The sequence below is a fragment of the Delphinus delphis genome, chromosome 12 (genome assembly GCF_949987515.2).
Source record: "Delphinus delphis chromosome 12, mDelDel1.2, whole genome shotgun sequence".
Taxonomy (NCBI): Eukaryota; Metazoa; Chordata; class Mammalia; order Artiodactyla; family Delphinidae; genus Delphinus; species Delphinus delphis.
In genome coordinates this window covers 46351878-46375084 of record NC_082694.2, presented here as the reverse complement: position 1 = coordinate 46375084, position 23207 = coordinate 46351878, and the positions used below count along the sequence as shown (strand labels likewise).

The window sequence follows — 23207 nt, the reverse complement described above, 5'->3', positions numbered from 1 at the left end:
GACCTACTGTATAGAAGAGAAAACTATATTCAATATCCTGTGATAAACCATAATGGAAAAGAATATATATATATATATATATAACTGAATTACTTTGCTGCACAGCAGAAATTAATACAACAATGTATAAAGGCTGCAGAGGGTGTGGAGAAAAGGGAACCCTCTTGCACTGTTGGTGGGAATGTAAATGATTCAGCCACTATGGAGAACAGTATGGAGGTTCCTTAAAAGCTAAAAATAGAACTACCATATGACCCAGCAATCCCACTACTGGGCATATACCCGGAGAAAACCATAATTCAAAAAGATACATGTACCACAATGTTCACTGTAGCACTTTTTACAATAGCCAGGACATAGAAGCAACCCAAATGTCCATCGACAGATGAGTATATAAATCAGATGTGGCCCATATAATACAATGGAGTATTACTCAGCCATAAAATGGAACAAAACTGAGTTATTTGTAGTGAGGTGGTTGGACCCAGAGTCTGTCATACAGAGTGAAGTAAGTCAGAAAGAGAAAAACAAATACCGTACGCAAACACATATATATGGAATCTAGAAAAATGTTACTGACGAACCTAGTGACAGGGCAGGAATAAAGACACAGATGTAGAGAACGGACTTAAGGACACAGGGCAAAAGGGGGTACAGGGATGTAGTGAGAGAGTAGCACTGACATATATACACTACCAAATGTAAAAGAGCTAGTGGTAAGCTGCCGCATAGCACAGGGAGATCAGCTCGGGGCTTTATGTCCCCCACAGGGGTGGGATAGGGAGTGTGGGAGGGAGCCTCAGGAGAGGGGGATATGGGGATATATATATATACATATAGGTGATTAACTTTGTTGTAAAGCAGAAACTAATACAGTGTTATAAAGCAATTATACTCCAATATACATGTATTTAAAAGAACCCACAACATTGTAAATCAATTACACTAGAAAATATTTCTTAAGTGCAAAAGATTTTTTGAAAGTAAGTTTTATTGTGTGTGTGTACCACAGGTTCAATATATATGAATTATGTCAAATTGATTACATTGTTTTTCAAAATAAAGAATTTTTGATATTCTACATCAGCTTCATTATATAAACGCAGAAAAACTATATTATTTTTTTCTAAAGTTCAGAAATAGCCATTTTGCTCATTCAGTATCCTATAAACCACTAACTGTTAAAAAGGGATTCATGACCTCTTCCTTCCAAAGAAATATTTCTGCACTCACACAAGTTTAATAGAATGTTCCGCCATGAACTGACTTCCCACCTTAGAGACACCAGATTTGCATCCTGAAATCTCTTTCTTGGAAAAATGTCCAGTTAGCATCCTAGCATTACAGAAAAGAAATGCTTTTTTCCAGATCTCAAATTCCATACAATTTTATCAAGACATCATGTATTTTTTTTCACACACACAGACTGTATTTTATATTTACAAAGATAAATCAACTGACACCAAGCATTGTAAATGGATGACCACAACAAAAGCAACAATGACTGCAATTACCAAACATGAAACACACTCACACTATGTCATAATATTGACATTCAGTCCAGGAATCCTCCACTGTAAGAGCTCCTTTACTTTGCAGTGAAAGACATCATGTATTTTTAAATTATCAGAACTCACCTGAGATCTTCAAAAATCAACAGAAACATAATTTTGTGTTCTCTTTCATTTATTCTGGTTCTAAGTGGTCATTTCTAAACGAAAGTATTTAAGTATGTTAACGTCATCTTATAACATCATATTTCAAATGACTACCGTCTCTCCAAAGATGAAATATGAAGAACTCATAATTAGGCTCTCCAAAGATTTACTCTCTGAATCTGTATTACCCTTCTGCTAAACTCCACACTGTTCATTATTCTCTGAGAATATTCTTTTTTCTTGTATGGCCATCACATGCTCTTTCATTTCATGAAGTGTTTTCCTACAACTTTATGCCTAGTTTATTTCTGAGAATATGCATTATTTCTGATTGATATTTATAGACACAAAGACTTCTCTATAATTCCCTGTGAGTTTCAAGAACTTTTTTTTTTCAATACCTAGATTCTGAAGCTCTCCACAAAGCATTACTAAAACTGCATTTACATAAGTATCTACATATTAATCACACAATTCATTTACAATTGTATTATGCTTTATTGCTAATTTTGGAGCATAAATGTAGCTGTCTTATTTACCACCCTCTTGGAAACCACTTTAATATTTGCACTTAGGACTTGAAAGAGAATGGACAAATAAAAACCCGAAGAATACAATTTATATATTTCTCATAAAATTAGGTGATTATCTAACCTTTAGCCAGAAAAAAGAAGAGCCCAGATACTCTGCAGGCATGATACTCGAGAATGTGTGGCCTTCCACCAGGAAACCATGCAGTAATCCATGTGGCAGAGTTTACCTGTGACCAGCTGGGATAAGTGACCTATGCATTCCTTACATGCAACATATCAGGAGTGGAAAAAGGGAATTTGCCAGTTGTGGCAATAAGTATAATGAAGATTTGTAGCAGGTCATGCTCATATATTCAACACAAGTACAATCAAAATTTTGCTCAATTCTGGTAGATCTAAGTCTCTATCTGTTACCTCTTTAACGAGGAAATGTCAGAACGGACTTACAAAAAAAAAGTGTTTTGTTTGTTTGTTTTAATTACAGTCACGGTGAGTAAGACATAGCTCAGAACAGCTAATGTGACTTAGTGATTCTCTTATCAGGAAATACAGGTTCTACTTCCCTGTTTATTCTCCACATCCTGTAGTAAGTTAAGTTTCAATGAAAGATAAATCTACAGGGCGAAAAAGAAAAGAAAACTTTCATGTGTTGATAAGATCATTCTGACAGGTTTTACCACGTAGGTCAGTGTTTCTGGCGATGGACACAAGCCAGAGCTCCCTACTCTGACATTTTCACTGATGTCATTCCCCTTGATCCTCAATTTGAAAGTGGATAAATATGTTTTCTATGTTTTCTTCTTTAAGAAATTAAATAATGAATGCTTTCTAGACATGATCCTCTAATGATTTTCAGTCAATGGTCATCAACAGAGGAAAAGCACAGAATCTCATCCCCACAGAAGGGTGACATTCAGTCAAGTAAGAAAATTCTCCCCGAAATCAGAGCTTCATCTTTAACATGCAATCAGAGGCTTCCACAGGTTCTTCATCACTCCGCACTCAGCTCTACCATATGGGATTGGCTTTAAGAATCTCACATCAGATGACTGACAAACATGTCATAGTACACTGATGTGGTACCAGATCCTGCCTCTCTAGTTGCAATATTCTAGGATATTTCCTGGAGCCGTCTACTCTATACAGGTACACTTCCAAGTAGAAATAGAAACTTTGATTCTCACTGGGACCCCTGCTCTGTCCAACCAACCTCTCTAGAAATATGATGTTCTAATCTCTCCTGATTAGAACATTTCAAGGTCTCTCCCTGTGCTAATTTACTAAAGGTAAAAGAGAAACAAGAAAAAGCAAATTATGCAGGGAGCAATATATAAGATTCCTTTACTTAATGTATTTATCTGATATACCCAAATATTGAGAAATATAGATTCATTTCATAATGGTCAAGAAAAGAGGAGGAGGAACCTCCATGCCAGCAGTATATATAAAATGGAATCAACATTGCATAAGCTCCAGCTTAAGCTTAGCTACTAGTTACTAACTCTTCTCATAAAGAAGCAATAGTTCTCCATCATTTGAAGCACACTGAGGACTCAGACAGCTGGACACTGAGGGTGTAGTCTCCTTACTCGAATTCTGTACTTGCATCGCAGAGCAATGAAATATTCCCAAAGAATTATTAAGGATGAGGTGGGGAGCCGAAATAAAAAAGATGAATCCATAGTCTGCCCTACCACCTGTTCTGCAGGTTATTACCACCATTGTGGCCCAATATGACCTTCCCACTTTTCTCTGGGCCTCCCTACTTTCCACCTCCATCCTCTCATTATATCTTACCTATACTTGGAAACGACTCTACTTTTTCCACTTATCTTTATCAACAAATAATCCAAAGAGCAACTTTGTATATAACTCCTTAGAAACCTCAGGTCTGACTCAGTAATACATAACCTCCGAAGTCCAAAGTTTTCCTAATTCCATTTATTATTTTTTTTCTAATTTCCATGTACTTACACTCTCTGGACCTCCACTGTTCTCAGGTTCGTCTTCCCTGCAAAATCTGTCAACCTAGACATAGACTTAAGTACCACCCTCTAATTATCTCCTAGGGAATCCAGTTTTTAAAAATGCCTCAGCAAGCCTTATGGACTTTATTAAAGACTCTTTGAGATAACCCATGGGAGATAGCAGTACACCCACAGATATCTATTTAATGCACCCTCAGATTATTTTTTTTCTTTTTTATAAAGTCTCTTCTGTCCAATGAAGACTCTCAGCTCTTCTTCTTCAACATATGCAGTGTCTCCCCCTTCTGATTACCCTCTGCTCTATCCCAGGGTCACTCCCTTTCCTGATATTACATTCTTTCTCAATTTTGTATGTTAGTAAAATCAAATAACATAAAATATAACATGTGAATTATTATAAAGTGCACCGTTCAGTGATATTAAATACATTCATATTACTGGGCGATGAACATCACCATTTATCTAATTCTTTTCTACGTTTTAAAACTGTAACTCTATGTCCTTTAAACATAACTTTCCTTTTTGTTCCATAACCACCTGAAAAGCATCATTACCCTCCCAATTTCTAAGGTTTTGACTACACTAAGTACCCCATATAATTGAAATAAGTAGTTGTATTGTTATGACTCACTAAAAGTCACAAAAATGGCATTTTGGTAGCTAAATTTCCTCAAGATTCATCCATGTTGTAGCATATTCCTAGATCTTTTCCTTCCTAACAGTGAACAATATTGTATTATATGGGTATACCACACTTTGTTTATCCAGGAACTAGTGGATGAACACTTAGGTTGCTTTCATATTTTAGCTACTGTGATTATTACTGCTCTAAACACTGGAGTACTAATATTTCTTTAGGACCCTGATTTCAATTCCTTTGGGTATACCTCATAGTAAAATTCCTGGATCATATAGTAATTCTATTTTTCAATATCTGAAAACTTGCCATACTCTTTTGCAAAGCAACTGTATCATTCTACCTTCCCACTGACACAGCACAATGCTTCCAACTCCCTCACATCCTCAGCAATACTTGTTTTCTGCTTGTGTATGTGTCTGTGTGCTTGTGTGTGTATGCATGCACACAAATATATAAACATGCATTTAGTGATATGGAGCATCTATTCAAGTGCTTAGTCGTTTGTACATCTTTCTGAAGAACCATCTATTCAAGTCTTTTATCCATTTTTGAATCAGGGTGTTTGCTTTTTGTTGAGTTGTAGGAGTTCTCTGTATATTCTGAATAGAAATCTCTTGTCAGATAGATGGCTTTCAAATATTTTCTCCTATCTTGTGGGTTGCCACTTTATTCTGTTTACATTTCTTTGATACACATTTTTTTAATTATGTACTGCAAATAGTTTATTTTTTTGTTAGCTGTACCTCTGTTGTTCCTTCATTTCATATTGAGGAAAACACTGCCAAATCCAATGTCATGAAGCTCTTGTCCTGTGTCTTCTTCTAAGACTTTTTATTTTATTAGGTCTTATATTTAGTTTCTTAATACGTTTCCATTAATTTTTGCATATGATGTTAGGTAAGGGTCCATCTTCCTTCTTTTGCATGTTGACAACAAGACTTCTCAGCACCATTTGTTGAAAATACTATCCTTCCTACTTTGAAAAGTCTTGGCAACTTGTCAAAAATCATTTGGCCATATATCAGGGTTTATTTCTGGGTGTTCTATTCTATTCTATTAGCCTTGAATAAAGGATAAAATAGTATAACCTATCCAGGTTGATGAAGAACATAAAGAAAGACCAGGACTGAGAATTAGGAGGGCAATATAAAACAGCAGGGAGTAAAAGACAGTGTGAGAGAAGATCTTGTATTTGCAAGTTCATGGAAATATGATCATGTTAAACCACTGAATGCTTGACTTTGAACAATACGGTAAATGTGCTAGCAAGAAACATAACACTTAGCCATCTCTGGGAAATATACTATGGGCATAAAGATAAAATACACACAAATATATTAAAAAGGGAAGGGTTTTCATGGTGTGAGAATGTTGTGGGATTTGAAATACAATTTACTTCTGTTCTACCATTGTCTCTAAAATTTATCAAAGTGTATATATAAGCAATTCCAATTCCGGTAATGTGCTTGACAGGTTTATATATGAACTTCAGCAGACCAGTAAATGTACATTCATAGTAGGACTGTTCTCTAATCCAAAAAACAAAACACAAAAACTGGAAAGACTAGAGTTCACTTTGTCAACACACATACAGATACAGTGATGGTTAACGGTCCCAAAACAGAAGGTGAGCATGGGTGCAAGAGGTTAATCCCCAGGCTGGGGTCGGGTGCAGAGTTTGAGAACAACAAAGGCAGAAAAGGCTTTTGTCCTATCCTTGATTTTTGAGGTATGGAAATTCACAGGTCACTACCTTCATTTCAAAATGAATGAATGCACTATTCAATTTTTTAAAACAGTAGAAGTAAACATGAGTGATAATAAATTTCCAACTGTCGCAAATCAAATAAGATACTAAGAAAAATTAAATAATATGATTTAAGAATGAAGTGGAGAGATTGTCCAAGATGGTAGCATTCAAACACCCAGAGCTTGATGCCTCTCATGGGCACACCAAAGTCACAGCTGTTTACAGAACAGCAATTGATGAAAAAGGCCGGGACCTAACATAAAAAATGTTTTAGAGCTAAAGATATAAGGAAGGCACCTCGGCAAGACAAGAAGGAAGGGAAAAATCTCAATAGAGTCAAGACCCATACCACCAGGTGGGTGGCCCACAAATGGGAGAATAATTACAATTTCTGAGGTGCTCCCAGGTAGCGAGGGGTATGAACAGAACATCAGGCTCCCAAGCCCAGGGATCCTGTGCTGGAAAGAAGAGCTCCTAGAAAGTTGGGCTTTGAAGACCAGTAGTGCTTATTTTCCAGAGAGCCAGACGGTTGTGGGAAGAAGGGAGTCCACACTTAAAAGATGCTCACAGGGCTTCCCGGGGGGTGCAGTGGTTGACAGTCCGCCTGCCGATGCAGGGGCCACGGTTTCATGCCCCAGTCCGGGAGGATCCCACATGCCGCGGGCAGCTGGGCCCGTGAGACATGGCCGCTGAGCCCGCGCGTCGCGAGCCTGTGCTCCACAACGGGAGAGACCACAACAGTGAGGGGCCCGCATACCGCAAAAAAAAAAAAAAAAAAAAAAGAGGCTCACAAAATCCCACATGACACGAGAATCAGAAAAGAAGCAGTCATTTGAAAGGATCCTGGGTCACACCTACCTCCTGATCTTGGAGAGTCTCCCAGAGAGACAAGAGGCAACTACAGCACAGCCTCAGGGACATAGACACTGGCAGCAGCCATTTGGGGGAGCTCCTTCTACCTTGTGGCCACTAGTACCAGCAACCATAATTTCAGAATCCTCCCTCTATCTTTTTAGCCTCAGGACCTAACCCTACCCATTTCCACCGAACCACAGACACAAGTACTAGGATGCCGCAGGCCAAGCAACTAACTGAGCAGGGACATAGCCCCATCCACCAGCAAACAGGCTGCCTTCAGACCCTCTTAATGCACAGCTGCCCCCTGGACACGGTCCCAGCCACCAAAAGCCCCAGGACCAGCCTCCACACCTCAGTGGACAGGCACCAGCCCCAGAGTCCCTGGCCCCTCTGACAAGTGAGCCTGCTCTGGCCTTGGAATCAGCCTCACCGTTGGCAGGTGATTACTGCACAGGGACTGGATGGAGCTTGGATGTACCCAACAGCAAACCTGCTCTAGCAGTGGGATCAGCCTCATACACCAACAGGCATGCACCAGCTCCAGGAATACCACAGCCCAGCAGCCTGTGTGACCAGAAGACTCACTTGCAGGCCAGAAGCAGCCTTGGACTCAGCTGGGTCCTGACCCTGCCCATCAGAATGCCAACACAAGATTCGGGATACCACAGACCCTGCAGATAGCTGTGTCAGGTACAGTGATCCAACACCACCTCTGCGACTCCTGGGCCCTGCAGCCAGAACTCAGGACCTGTGTCTTCCTCCCAGTAGCCAGCACAGCCCCAGGACCAGTGACTGGGCACTAGCCCTGATATCACCTGGACTGCAATTCTACCCATAAGTGAACCAACACTAGATTTGGTGTCCCCCAGCGTTGTGCAGCCAGCTGCCTTATGATTTAGCCTCACCAAGCAGCACAGACAGCCTCCATACTAGGCAGAGTCTAGCAAACGAGCACTCTGGGGGCAGCCAAGCCTACCAGACCACCCACAGTAGTCAGCCCACCACAACAGAAGAGCCCAAGCAGCCCACATAGGAGGTACACCTAGAACATACAGTCTAGTGACCAAGGGGACAGTGGGCTGCTGGGACACATAGGACCTCTCCTACAAAAGGACACTTCTCCAAGGTCAGGAAATGTAATGAACCTACTACATATATAGCAATAAAAACAGCAAGTTAAGAAAAATGAGGTGACACAGAAACACGATCCAAATGAAGGAACAAGATAAGAACCCAGAAGATCTAAGTAAAATGGAGATAGCCAATCTCCTCAACAAAGAGTTGAAGGTAATGACTATAAAGATGATCAAAGAACTCAGGAGAAGAACGGACGACCAGAGCAAGAAGTTAGAATTTATAAAAAAGGAATTAGACCATTAAAGAACAACAAAACAGAAGTGAGGAATACAATAACTGAAATGGAAAATACACTCAAAGGAAAATACTGTAGACTAAATGATACAGAGGAATGAATCAGAAAACTGAAGGACAGAGTGCTGGCAATCACTGAAGATGAACGCTAAAACAACAGATTAAAATGAAATGAGGAAAGTTGAACAGACTTGTGAAACAACATCAAGTGTACTAATATTTGCATTATACTGGTCCCAGAAGCAAAAAGGAAAGAGAAAGCAGTGTAGAACATACCTGAAGACACAAAAGCTGAAAACTTTCCTAACCTGGGAAAGAAAACAGACATCCATGTCCAGTAAACACAGTAAGGCGAAAACAGGATCAACCCAAAGAGGACCACACCAAGACTCACTGTAATTAAAATGGCAAAAAAATAAAGATAAAAAGACACTATTAAATGGAGCAAAGGAAAAGCAACAAGTTACAAACATGGGAACTTGCATAAAGTTATCAGCTGACTTCTCAGGATAACCTCTGCATGCCAGAAGGGAGTGGCATGGTATATTTAAAGTCATGAAAGGGAAAAGTCTATAACCAAAAATACTCTACCCAGCAAGGCTCTCCTTCGTATTTGATGGTGAGATGTAAAGTTTTACAGAGACGCAAAACTAAAAGAGCTCATCAGCATCGCCAAACCAGCTTTATGAGAAATCTTAAAGGGGCTTTTCTCAGTGAAAAAGAAAAGGCCACGACTGAAACATAAAAATTAGGAAAGGAAACTTACTAAAGGAAAAACTGAATTGGATAAGGCAAATATTCAACAAAGGCAGTAAATCAACCATGCACACAGCTAGTAGGAAGGATGAAAGAAAACACTAATAAAATCATCTATATTCACAATAAGAAGTTAAGGGACACACAAAACAAGTAGATGTAAAATATAAGGTCAAATTCAGTAACTGTGGGGGAGCAGAGTAACAATGCAGGGTTGTTAATGTCCATGTGAAATTAAGAGCTCAGCAACTTAAATAATCACACACACACACACACACACACACACACACACACACACACACAACTGAAAGAAATCCAAACATAATATTAAAGACAGTCCTCACATCACAGATGAAGGGAATAAAAGGGGAAGAAAGGAACACTGAAGAAATTAAAGAGGGATTCTAAAAATACCCAAGACAAATGAAAATGAACACACAATGATCCAAAATCTATGGGACACAGCCAACGCAGTTCACAGGGGGAAGTTATAGTGATACAAGCTTATTCTTAGGAAACAAAAAAAATATCAAATAAACAACTTAACATTACACCTGAAGGAATTAGAAAAAGAAGAAAAAACAAAACTCAAAGCTGTCAGAAAGAAAAAAAATTAAGGAAACAATACCATATGCAATCACACCAAAAAGAATAAGATACCTAGGAACAAACACACCTAAGCAGGTAAAAGACATGTACTCAGAAATCTATCAGCCATTGGTGAAAGAAGTTGAAGGCAACAGAAAAAGATGGGAAAATATAGCAGGTGCATGGACTGGAAGAATTAATACTGTTAAAATAAGCACACTACCAAAGACAATCTACAGATTTAATGCAATCCCTATCGGAATACCAAAGCATTTTCACAAAACTTGAAAAAGTAATTTTAAAATTTGTATAGAAACACAAAGACCCCAAATAGCCAAACAATCTTGAGAAAGAACAGAGCTGGAGGCATCACGCACCTTGACTTCAGATTATACTGCAAAGCAAGAGTAATCAAAGAGAATCGGACCGGAGCAAAAGCAGACACAAAGATCACTGGAATAGAATAGAGATCCCAGAAAGAAGCCCACACACTTATATTTAATTGATTTATGACAAAGCAGGCAATATGGAGAAAAAACTGTCTCTTCAATAAGTGGTACTGGGAAAACTGGTCAGCTACATGGAAAAGAATAAAATTAGAGTATTTTAGCACACCATATATAAAATAAACGCAAAACTGAATAAAGACCTAAATGTAGGACCATAAAACCCCTAGAGGAAAATACAGAACATTCTTCAACATAAATGATAGCAACAGTTTTAGGTTCAGTCTACTAAGGCAAATGAAACAAAAGCAAAAATAAACAAATGGGACTTCACTACACTTAAAAGATTTTGCACAGCAAAGGAAACCAAAGAGAAAATGAAAAGACAACCTGCTGAAGGAGAGACAATATTTGCACATAAGAGGTTAACACCAAAAAGATGATCAAGCAAGGGTTCATATCTAAACTACGGAAACAGCACATACAACTCAATATCAGAACAACACCCAAAATCTTTTTTTAAAAAATGATAAGACCTAAATAGACATTTTTCCAAGGAAAAAATACAGAGAGACAGCCAGAACTCACAAAGATGCTAAACATAGCTAATCGGCAATAAAATGCAAACCAAAACAATGAGATATATCACCTCAGTCTTGTCAGAATGGCTGTCATCAAAAAGGTCACAAATAACAAAGGTTAGTGAGGATGTGGAGAAAGGGAAACTCTTGTAACTCTTGATGTGAATGTGAATTAGTGAAGCTACTGTGGAAAGCAGAATGGAGGTTCCACACAAAACTAAAAATAGGACTACCATAATATCCAGCAATTTCACTCTTGGGTATATAAGAAGAAAACAAAAACACTATTTCAAAAAAATAACTGCACACCAATGTTCGTAACAGTGTTACTTGCCATAGCCAAGATATAGAGTCAAACTAAGTGTTCATTAATAGGTTAGGGGATAAAAAAGATTTTTTATGATGACTTCAGCAAAAAATGAAATTTTGCCATTTGCAAGAACATGGATGGACTTGGAGGGTATTATGCTTAGCAAAATAAGCCACAGAGAAAACAAGCCTGGTAGGTTATCACTTACACGTGGCATCTAAAAAATTGAATACAACAACAACAACAAAACAGGCTCACAGATTAAAGAACAGACTAGTGGTTAGCAGCAGGGAGAGACAGGGTGGAGGAGCAAAATAGTGGTAGGAGATTCTGAGGAAGAATCCACTATGTATAAAATCAATAATCTACAGTGATGTACTGTATAGCATGGGGAATAGAGCCACTCTTTTATAATAAGTATAAATGGAGAACAACCTAAACATTTATGAATCACCATGTTGTACCTCTGAAACTAATATAATAATGTAAATTAACCATAGATCAATAAAATATAAAGTAAGAAACAATAAAGGGGAGACACTTATTATTAGATAGAAATCAATTAAATAAACACAAGTTTTGGAAATCAATGAATTAAAAAACAACATGTAAGACACAACATTGGCATTTAAAGTGTACGATCTATTCATTTAAGTGGTGAAAAATGGTACCCATTATCACAATTTTGTATATCTAGGATAAATTATTATCTACAAAAATATGTTACAAATATTCACTCAAAAAGAAAGAGAAAATTTGGATTAATCCATTTTAGTATACACATTTAATATCAAAGTCTCTATGTAACATGGACTTGAATACGTTCTGTTAGCCACTTCTAGTTTCTTTGTGATGTAAAATCTTTTAAAGCATAAAAATCAGCCTTTCTACGTTATTCCATTAGACATACATAGAAGTTAAAAGAAATGAGAAGAAAGAGCAATCAACCAGGAAGGTGAATTTACTGAGAAACAGTCATTCGTTCTCCCTCCTCCTTTTCTTTTCCTCCTTTTCCAGGTCTCTTTCCGTTCCAATCCGGAAAAGTCTTGAGAGTTCTGAGAATATTTCTTTGCGGGCTTCAAATGACCATACCTACATCCTCTGCCACAACTACACACACAGGAACAAAAATAAACCTCTGCTATCTGCTCACGTAGGAGGGATTCGTGCAAAATAAACTCCTACATGGAGACCAACAGGTGAGTTTTCTACCTGTTCTTTATAATGTCCTTCCATTATCGTAAATCCCACACATTATGAGGCAGAAGCAGTTATGTGAGCTTTTCCTTGAAGTCAAAAAACTCGCAGTCATTTCAAGTACCAGGTGATCATAGGGTACAGCCAGGGAAGGTGCCATCCCCCTTGGCGGGGGGGTGGGGTCAGTGAATGGGCTCCCGCAACCATGCACCTCCTGATGTACAGATTCTGGAAAAACAAAGGGCAGTCACACCACAGTCAGCCTGTCAGGCTGTTGGGCCACTGGGCAACCCCATCAGCCTGGAAGTGCCCCCTCAGTTGCTGAAAGCAAAAGTCTGTGCCCCCTGTGAAGCCAGGCAATTTGGGCCAGAGAGTCAGAGGAGACCGGCAATCAACTCCTCCTCTCTGCTCACCTCCTTGGGGTTACAGCAACCCCATCTCCAAACCCAACTCTGATCCTGGAGTGCCAAAGTGGGAGTGCAGGTGGGCTCTGCCGGTGCTTCAGCACCCTCTGGGAAGCCCCCTAGTTTGAGTATGATTTGAGTTTGATCCTGTGAAACCATCAGAACTTCCCACCAGAGATAAATGAGGAGATTCTGGCCTTTATTAGTACGCACGGTCAACGCGGTTGTCTTGGCTGTACTTTCCAACCCTCCTATTTTACCCACATACTCTTATCCACCTTCCTCCCTGTGACTACCTTTGACCAACCCTGAGCTCAGACTCCTGACTTATTACAGTGACTTTGTCAGTCTTTCTTTAAAAATGGACAGGTAGGGCTTCCCTGGTGGCGCAGTGGTTGAGAGTCCGCCTGCAATGTGGGGGACAGGGGTTCGTGCCCCGGTTCGGGAGGATCCCACATGTCGCGGAGCGGCTAGGCCCCTGAGCCATGGCCGCTGAGCCTGTGTGTCCGGAGCCTGTGCTCCGCAACAGGAGAGACCTCAACAGTGAGAAGCCCCTTACCACAAAAAAAAAAAAAAAAAAAAAAATGGCAGGTAATAAAATGAATTTAACCTAGAAGCAGCAGGTCAGTAAGGGAAATAAAATCATCAGAAGCTATCTAATCACAGCCACAGCCATCCAGGGCTCTTGTCTTATCTGCTGGGGCATAAGAATGGGACCTTCCTAAACTTGAAGGACATCCAATCAAATAAGTAAAGGTGTCGCTCACCTCTGGCTCTTGGAGGGATTGCTAGGCAGTCTACCCAGTGTATACTAACTGCAAAACACTCTCATGGTTTTGAAACACCTATGTTCCAGGAAAGCTTTTGGTGTGCATGGGGAAGGTTTATTTTTGACATCAAGCAAAAAATAAATCACCAAGCTCTTTGAGCACAGGGGTCCTTAAGAGGGAAGTAGAAAGAAGGAATGGACAGAAAAGACGATCTCCTCTGAAGTGAAGGTCGTTTTTCCAAAAGAGTAGGATTTAGTCTCAGTTTAAGGAGAACACTTTTCAATAGCTAGGACAGCTCCAAACTGCCGTTTAGGGAACGAGTGCTTCAAAAGAACAGTCCTTGGGCTTCCCTGGTGGCGCAGTGGTTGAGACTCTGCCTGCCGATGCAGGGGACACGGGTTCGTGCCCCGGTCCGGGAGGATCCCACGTGCTGCGGAGCGCCTGGGACCGTGAGCCATGGCCGCTGAGCCTGCGCATCCGGAGCTTGTGCTCCGCAACGGGAGAGGCCACAACGGTGAGAGGCCCACGTACCGCAAAAAAAAAAAAAAAAAAAGAACAGTCCTTTAAAAGTCCTGGCAAGGCAGCAAGTGGATGAAGAGTTGGTTTTGCATAGTTTTGAACACAGGAGTAAAGAAGCAGAGGCATCTCTGACTAAAAGGCCCTGAGATCCTATGGCATCAATGGGTCAGTTGCAGGGGGCAGGGGGTGTGGGGGGCGATATTTCTCTCTCAACGTTTCCCAGGGCAGCCACCCCTCTCTACCCCACCCCCCTACTCCCTTCACCCTTCCTCCCTCCACTGTTGGGTCATCAGGGACAGCACTTCTTAAGCTGGAGCGCTCAGGCACCATCTCTGCAATCTGGATTCTTCCTGGAGCCTGACAAGTTCTGGGACAGGAAGCCAGGTCTGCAAGGCCGCTGAGGTGCAGTCGGACCTGGAGGCCTGGAGGGGAACTGGAGCCCTGAAGCCCACCCACGTCCTTGAAACCGAGGGAGGAACACATCCTCCTAACAGTACTTCTCAGGGGTCAGCGTGCTCCCCACCCGATGGTGATCCATACTCACTTGAGGCAGCAAGGACTGCCTCTAACTGGCCCCCTCGATTCCGCCTTAAGGGTCCTCGCACATATGTGAGAGCACAGGCCCCGGATCTCTTTAGTCAGCTGAGGCCAGTGCTGCCGGGGTCCCTCCAGTCCCATCCCCCAGCCCCTCCCTCTCGGACTGTATCTAATAGAAGAAAGAGCACAGAGGAATTGGATGAATCAAGGGACCTGGGAGCCTGGGTATGAGTTTGAAGACCGAGAACCTAAGGCACAATTACATATTATTGGAGACTCTTGTCGGGTGTGTCGGGGGAGGTTAGGAGGCTGAGAAGCTGAGTCGACCCGGTGAGTCCAGCCCCAGGACAACACACAGCCCTACCCACCCTTCCCTGCCATCAGAGAAGGGCTGCCGCAACTCCAGCCCGGACTCTGCACTTCCCCCTCCCTGATTCTCCTCCAGAAGAGCAGGTGGCCCCCCTCTGAGGGCAGGGGTAAGACAACGGACCAAGTCCCCATGGACTAAGGTGCTGCTGGTAGCTCTTCCTGAACAGCAGTGCTGGCTTGGAGCGAACCCGTGCACCACCAAAGTTGGTCTCGTCCTGCAGCTGAGGGAAGTGGGGTTTAAGTCAGCTGCCCTGGCTTTAAATCAATCAGCCCCCCCTTTAAGTCAGGTGACCCGACTTTAAATCACTATGTGCCCCTCAAGCATCAAATCCAAAAGCTGGGGACTTCACTTTGATCCCAGCAGCTCACATAGCTGAACGCACACTGTAGTCACCCCCAAGCCTGGCTTAGAGGCAGGATGTAAGGTAAGGGGAAGGGCGTGCACTCATGGTGATGAGGGTGTACTTCATGTACCAGAAGGGTCTAGGCACTCTGGGGTACAGCAAGCAGTGCACGATACAGCAGCTCCCTGGCAAAGCTGTTGATGCACAGGGAGAGCAGGCACACCCAGGCACACCGAGGTTCCAGGGCGGGAGCTGGGGCACAGCCAGCTGAGAGGGTGTGAAAGCGGAGGAACTGAGCCTTCTTGAGAAAGGCAGACACAGAGGATGGATGAGAAACAAAGACCGGATTAAATATGGATTTGAGAAACACACCCTGCTCTTGAAATTGGTGAAATTTGAAATTTGGCCTTTGCCTAATTACTTATAAAATTACTGATAATATCTAACCCATTGAATACTGCATTTGTAGTGGTATTGCGTGTTAATGTTTCTATAATGGAATAATCTTTTCTACAAGAAAAATGTACACTATCTGGAATAAATTAAAACCCCTCTTTATAAAGTACTATATTGGACTTCCCTGGTGGCGCAGTGGTTAAGAATCTGCCTGCCAACACAGAGGACATGGGTTCGAGCCCTGGTCAGGGAAGATCCCACATGCCGCACAGCAGCTATGACCATGCGCCACAGCTACTGAGCCTGCAGGCCACAACTACTGAAGCCGGCGCACCTACAGTCGGTGCTCCACGACAAGCACAGCAAGAGAAGCCACCGCAATGAGAAGCCCACGCACTGCAACAAAGAGTAGCCCCCGCTCGCCACAACTAGAGAAAGCCCGCGCATAGCAACGAAGACCCAACACAGCCCAAAATTAATTAATTATTTTTAAAAAGTACTATATCATTCTGTACAACTTCTCTGGGAAGAACAGAGAGATGGCGTGGTAGAGTGAGAAAGACCAATATTTAGTCCACGTCTCTCATGCAGCTGCTCTGCTAAGTCAGATACATTTATCCACACTTTACAAAGGAGGAAACAAGCTCAGAGAGGTTTAGTAATTTTCCCAAAGCCAAGCAGCTATTGAGTGGCAGAACCAGGATCTGAACCAAGTCTGTTACCTTCAAAGCCTACGTCCTCATCACAACAAAACTCAATTAATATTTACATTTATCGAATTACACTGAAAACTGGGGAGTTCTTGGCACAATCCTGAATAAAAGTGAGAAAGAAAGAAATAGCATTGTTCCTACAGTCAAAACCAAAATTTTTGGAGCAGCTGCTAGATAACTGGCCCTTTCTGGGGTTCAGCAGTGATCACGACAGGAAGAGTCCTGCTTTCATGAACCATTGTAGTGGGGAGGAGAGACGGGTGCAACTTGGGTGAGGGATTTCACCTTGCTGGGCCTCTGTTTTCTCATCTGGAAAATGGGACGGGTGTTCCTCATTTTCTGGGATTGTCCAGCCCTCACATTCTCTGATTCCATAAGAAACATTTGTTTTCCTGTTTCTTTAAAATTCATTCAGGCCATGAGCCGTGATGAATGTTGTTAGCTGCTCCCCAAATCACACTATTCCCACCCTTTTCCTGTGATCAGGTCTTTCCCAAAACATGACTCACAATCAGTCAAGTCACAGAACCTAAGGGGCACCCAGGAGAAAAATTCCAACCTTTGCTCCACAGGAACTCTGCGGTCTACCTGCCAGGTAAATTTAACTCACCTGGCACAAGGTGGCCATCCCCGGTTTCACATCAACATGATCTCAGGCACAAACCTCCTTGTTTTTTCCATTTTGTCTTTAAGTTACTTGTTGAAACAACTGTACAAATATGACAAAGATATAAAATCAGGCAACTTCTGCCCCCAGTGCCTACTAATAAATGATTTTCTGCCACTTTAATGATAAAGATAGAACATTTCAACATTCTGCTGCCCCTATTATTTGTCATTTTTGTTGATATTTCTATTGAATACATCTTTCAATATTTTAACAATGGAACATTTATTTAGGTTGTTGCAGACCCAGCCTTTAGTGGTAAAGGTTTTGTTGTTATATTTCTATTATGTTTCCTTTAAAAATCATTATCCTATTTAAATGGATTAAGTCAATTCTATAGGCACTTATCTTTTGATATTGATGAAATGAATACATAGAGGGCAGTAGTACAAGTTGATTGGAATTGAGAACTTCTAATAGCACAGTTACGTATAAATATTAACTATATGTAAACCAAAATACATGCTGAGTGAGATTCTCTGACACTTTTTCACTCTGTGCCCCTCAAGCCTGTGAGAAATGGAATATTTCTTGCCATCTCAGTAAACAAAGGATGTCACAGTCATCAGCACTTGCAGCTCTCCAGGGTGAGCCGCGAGAACTCAGGATATGCAAATACAGAATGCAGGCCCCAGAGAGCTGAGGTGCATATCAAAGGAAGGACTTCAGTGAGCCCAGACTCTGGCATCTTCCCATACAAAGAAAAGCGCTACATTCCTCACCTTGGGAGAGCTGGTTTTCCTTAGTTAACAATCACCTTTTGATGTTCCCCATTACCTGTGCCAGTCCCCTGCCCTGTCCCCTCCCCCCAGTACTTTAGCTCAGGGAGGAAGGAGCGCAGAGGGACTCGGCTGAATAAGGGGCCTGCAGGGGCCTGCGAGCCTCGGGAGTTTTCAGCCGGTTTCCCCGCAGTCGGGAGGAGGGGCGCTGACGCTGCAGCCGGACCCTGCGCCTCCCTTGCCTCGTTTCCCCTCAGGACGCTCAGGCCGACCCCCTCCCCACGCCCCCCAGGCCCCGCGAGCCAGGCCGACGGCAGGGGCGAGAGGAGGGACCGAAGTTCCCTGGGACCAGACGCTGGGGGCCGCTCTTTCTACACAGCAGCGGCGGGTGGCAGCGAACCCCTGCCCCACAGAAGCTGGTCTTGCGCTGCCGCCCGGACACCGGACCAGGCGGAGGGTCGGCGCCCACTTACCGGCCCGTCGTACACACGACTGTCGCGGCTTCCGCCGCCGGAGCCCCTCCAGAGCGGGCAGCCTCAGTGACGCCGCCCTCCCCTCGGGCTCCGGGTCAGTTCCGTGACGGCGGAGGGAATAGACCCCGAGCCGCCGGGAGTTCCAACTCTGCGGAAACGCGGGCTCCGTTCTGGGCTCAGGGGGTGGAACCGCTCTGCCCCGAGGCCTTCCGGGAGGGAGGGGGCGCGGGGGGGAGGAGGCCGCCAGGAGCTCAGGGCCCCAACGGGGGTCCTGGAGGGGCGGCCCGGCCTGGGGGCCTCGCCCACTGTGACCGCAGCCCAGGCCTTTTTCCTGGAATCCTACACAAAAAAGTTAGAAAGATACATGGTCTATAGTAAATATTCACAAATGATTGTTGCTGCTGTGCTTACTATCCTATTAAAGGTGTAAAATCCATAAAACACTTTAAGTTCAAAGTTAACTATGAATTTTTACCTTTCCTTATTTTGTCTCTGCTATTCCCAATTGTGGTAATGAATCATAGACTGTGGCATCACTAGTTAAACATGAGCTTGTTAAAAAAATAGAACTCAGGCCCACCGGACCTACTGAATCACAATCTGCACTTTTACAATCTCCCCAGTGTACTTGTGTACCCATGAATAGTTGAAAGGTACATTCCTACCTCGACGTATCTTTTGTGTCTGAGAAATACACACATTTTATCCAGTTTGATATAAATAAAGCACTCAAAAATGCATATGCCTGTGTTGAAACCATCATTTTATCATTTCTTTTCCAGATAAGTATAGTCTCTATACTGGTTTTGTGGATCACATGCCATACTCTTTTCTTGTAGTAAGAAATAAGATAGAGAAACTTACTGTTTAAAAAAAATACATACATATATATATATATATATATATATATATATATATATATTACTGGATAATTCAAGACACTCTTCTAAATTAAAACCAGTTCTCTTAACTTGCTGTTTTCTTCTTGGGTCACATTATGAACTCTTCCCGTGGCCACACGATATGTGTACTTTTAGTTTCAGGGACTGCTGACATTCCACGATGTGCCTATAGATTTCTCTCAAGAGGAGTGAGAATGCCTGAACCAAGATCAATGGGAATTGTTACAGGGATGTGATGTTAGACAAGTATAGGAACCTTCTCTCCTTGGGTGAGGGTACCTTCCTTCCAGAATTCCTTATCCACCCACAGGGTTTAGAGTCCTTCATTTGTAGAATGTCTCCTGGAATCTTCTGCTTCCTACAATAGGGTTTCAGGTTGCAACGTTTCAGGAAAGATTGGGAGTTTGTGGGTATAATTTATCTTATTCTTTAAAACTGCAGCCTCCATTTTAATATACTTTGTAACTGCTTGGGATGTGTCTATATGAACTGTGTACTATATGCTTCTGTTATAGTCCTTACAATATTTTATTGTCTTATTTTCTGTAACAATTTTCCATGGATTCTTTGGGCTTAAGGTATACTAAAAGGGAGACTGCAATTCTGGGACTTCCCTGGTGATGCAGTGGTTAAGAATTCGCCTGCCAATGCAGGGGACACGGGTTTGATCCCCGGTCCAGGAAGATCCCACTTGCCATGGAGCAGTTAAGCCAGTGGGCCACAACTACTGAAGCCGGTGCAACTTGAGCCTGTGCGCCATTTATTTTTTGGAGAATAAAACCACCTCTGAGTGATCAAAATTTAGACCTAGCTAGTCAAAATGCTTTATCACCTGTTCTTCTAAAACACTGATCCACGGAACAAGTTTTACTAGGGATAACAGTGTAATTGTATTCTGGAGTTCATATCGGCAATATGGTTTATGACCTTGATGCTGGATCACGACATTTCAATGGTATAACTGCTATTAATTGTCTGTTTGTTCAACGATTAAAGTCTCTCGTGATCTGAGTTCAGACTGGAGTCATGCTGGTTGCTTTCTCTCTATTGCAGATTTCTTCCAGTATGAAAGGACAAGAGCAATACGGCTTACTTTACAAAATGTCTGCAAACTAAATGATGATATAATCTGCATTCAATTAATTTATTCATACCCTACTGTAGAACCAGGTTTGTTACGGTTGCAGAGCCTGGTAATTATGAAAAACTGAAACCTTTATCTGCATGGGTTCAAGTCCTCTTCCTAAGAATATGTTTATAATCAACATTCTTTCACAAATGACCCAATTTAATTCACCATAGCATTCCTCATATTAACTAAATGGAAAATCCTAGGCTATATACAAATCCAGAAAGGGCCAAAAATCATCAGCCCCCATGGATGATTACAACCCATTGCTGAGGCATTCAAATTACTTATTAAAGAATCTGTATGTCCATCAATATCATCAATTTATATATTATTGCCCAAATGCTAGCCTTAACCCTGTCTCTCACAACATGAATTCCTCTTCCCGTATCTTATCCACTACTTAATACAAATGTAGGCATATTATTTATATTAGCCATATCACACTTAGCCATTTATTCCATCCTCAGATCTGGATGAGCTTCACATTCAAAAACTCACTCACTGGAGCTCTAGGGACAGTAGCACACACAATCTCATACGAAGTAATGTAGCAGTTATTGTATTCTCAGTCTTACTGATAAATGGATCATTTACACTTGCAACAGTAATTATTACACGAGAACACCTATGACTAATTTTCTCCTGACCCCTACCCAGAATTTGATCATCTCCGCAGTAGCAGAAATCCAATGAAGCCCCACTTGATTTAACAGAAGTAGAATCAAAACCTGGATATGTCTTCAATGTAGAAAATGTAGCAGGCCCATTCACCCCGTCCTTCCTAGAGAATATGTCAATTTCCTTATAATAAACGTTTCCACAACAATCTATTTTTAGGAGCATTGGACAATCACTAGTTGCCAGAATTATAGATTCTTTCATCTTGTGAATATAGATTTTTTAAAAAAATAATTTTTATAGTTTTACTACCTTTAAACAAAATGTACTCCATTGCTGTGGAATATTCCTTCATAGGAGAGTGCATGGTTTATTTCTGCATCCACTTGTGATGGCCTTCAAGTTCTTTCAGGTTTGGCTCCCGTGGCTGCAGAGTCCATGTCCATGTGTCCTGGTGCAGGGCTGGGGGGTTTGTGTTCAGCTGGGATGAACAGTGTGGGTCTGTGTGCATGGACTTCGCTCTCTGAGGTCCGATTGTTTCACAAGTGTTTGCACCCCCCACTGCGCACCAGGCTTTCCATTGCTCCACATCCTGCTGATATTTGATACTGTGTCTTCATGTCTGCCATTCTGGTAGGTGTGTGCACAGTAGTTTTCTTATGGTTTTAATCCCTCGGTTGTTAGTGAAGTTGTGCATCTTGTGGTATTCATGGACTAGTTCCTGTTGTTTTTTAAAAAGTTTTAAAAATTGTGGTCAAATACTCAAAACATAAACTTTACTATCTTAACCATTTTTAAGTGCACATTTCAGGGTCAAGAAGTAATTCGCACTGTTGTGCAAACCTGACCGCCATCGTCCTCCAGAACTTTTTCATCTTGCAAAATTGAAACAGTCCCCATTAAATGCTCAGTCCCCATTGTCCCTCCCTCAGCCCCTGGCACTCAACATCCTACTTTCTGTCTCTATGTTTCCAACTGCTCTAGGGGCCTTGTATGAGTGGATCAAGCAATGTTTGTTTTTTTGTGTCTAGCTTACATCACTGAGCATAATGCCCTCAAGGTTCATCCCTGCTGCAGCCTGTGTCAGAATTGCCTTCCTTTTTAGGCTGAATAACATTCCCTTGTATTGATGGACCATGTTTTTCTTCTCCATTCATCCATTAGTGGACACATGTAATATCTACATTCATTTCTCCTGTCATAATATTTGTGGAATAACGTCAGAAACTCCTATGAATCAAAAGTCATTTGTCATTAACTTTTTTCTTAAACTTTTTATTGTGAAAACATCAAAGCTAAGAAAAGGGAAAAATATATGTCAGCTTCACTTGTGTTCAGGACTTAATGCTTTATGGACTCACTTTATGGATTCACTTTATTCCCTGTGTGTGTGCTATGTACATGCGTGTGCATGTGCCTGTTTGCATACATATGCTGTGCATGTGCATAGGTATGTGCACTTGCACACGTTAGTGTGCACTTGCTCACGTTAGTGTGTGCATGGGCATATGTGTGCATGTGTGTTCATATGCTAGTGTGTAAATATATTTGTGCTGTGCACCTGCGTATGTTTGTGTATGTGCTGTGCCTGCCTGTGTGCACAACTGTGTGTTTGCTGGAACCACTTGCAGATATATCCACATGCAGCTGCTCTAACAATCCTGCATAGCCACGTAAAGGTCACAGATCTCAGGGGTTTAAATGGATGGAGCAGGATGTCCTGACACAGAGTCTGTCTTCCAATGACTGTCACTGTCTCAGTAACATCCTTCACACCTTCTTTAAGCCCCATTCAGGGTCCAGTTTAGACCCCCATTACATTGTCACCTGCCCCAGGTCCCCTAAAGCTACAATGTCACAGTTGGAGAGCCCGGCCAAGGCTGGGGGTGCCCCTCCTGTTGGCCTGGCCTCCAGGCTCTGCACTTGGCTCCTGTGTTCCCATCTCTCAGCCAGGCCCTGACTTGGATG

The 23207-nt window shown here is 42.0% G+C and overlaps 1 long non-coding RNA gene across 1 annotated transcript in view; it reads right to left on the bottom strand.

The window, feature by feature from the left end:
• Positions 1-18742, bottom strand: part of LOC132435437 (uncharacterized) — a 218835-nt gene extending 200093 nt beyond the window's left edge. Inside the window, exon 1 of the long non-coding RNA XR_009521539.1 lies at positions 18588-18742. This is a non-coding gene — a long non-coding RNA (uncharacterized lncRNA). The remainder of the gene's footprint in view (positions 1-18587) is intronic.
• Positions 18743-23207: the final 4465 nt, after the last annotated feature.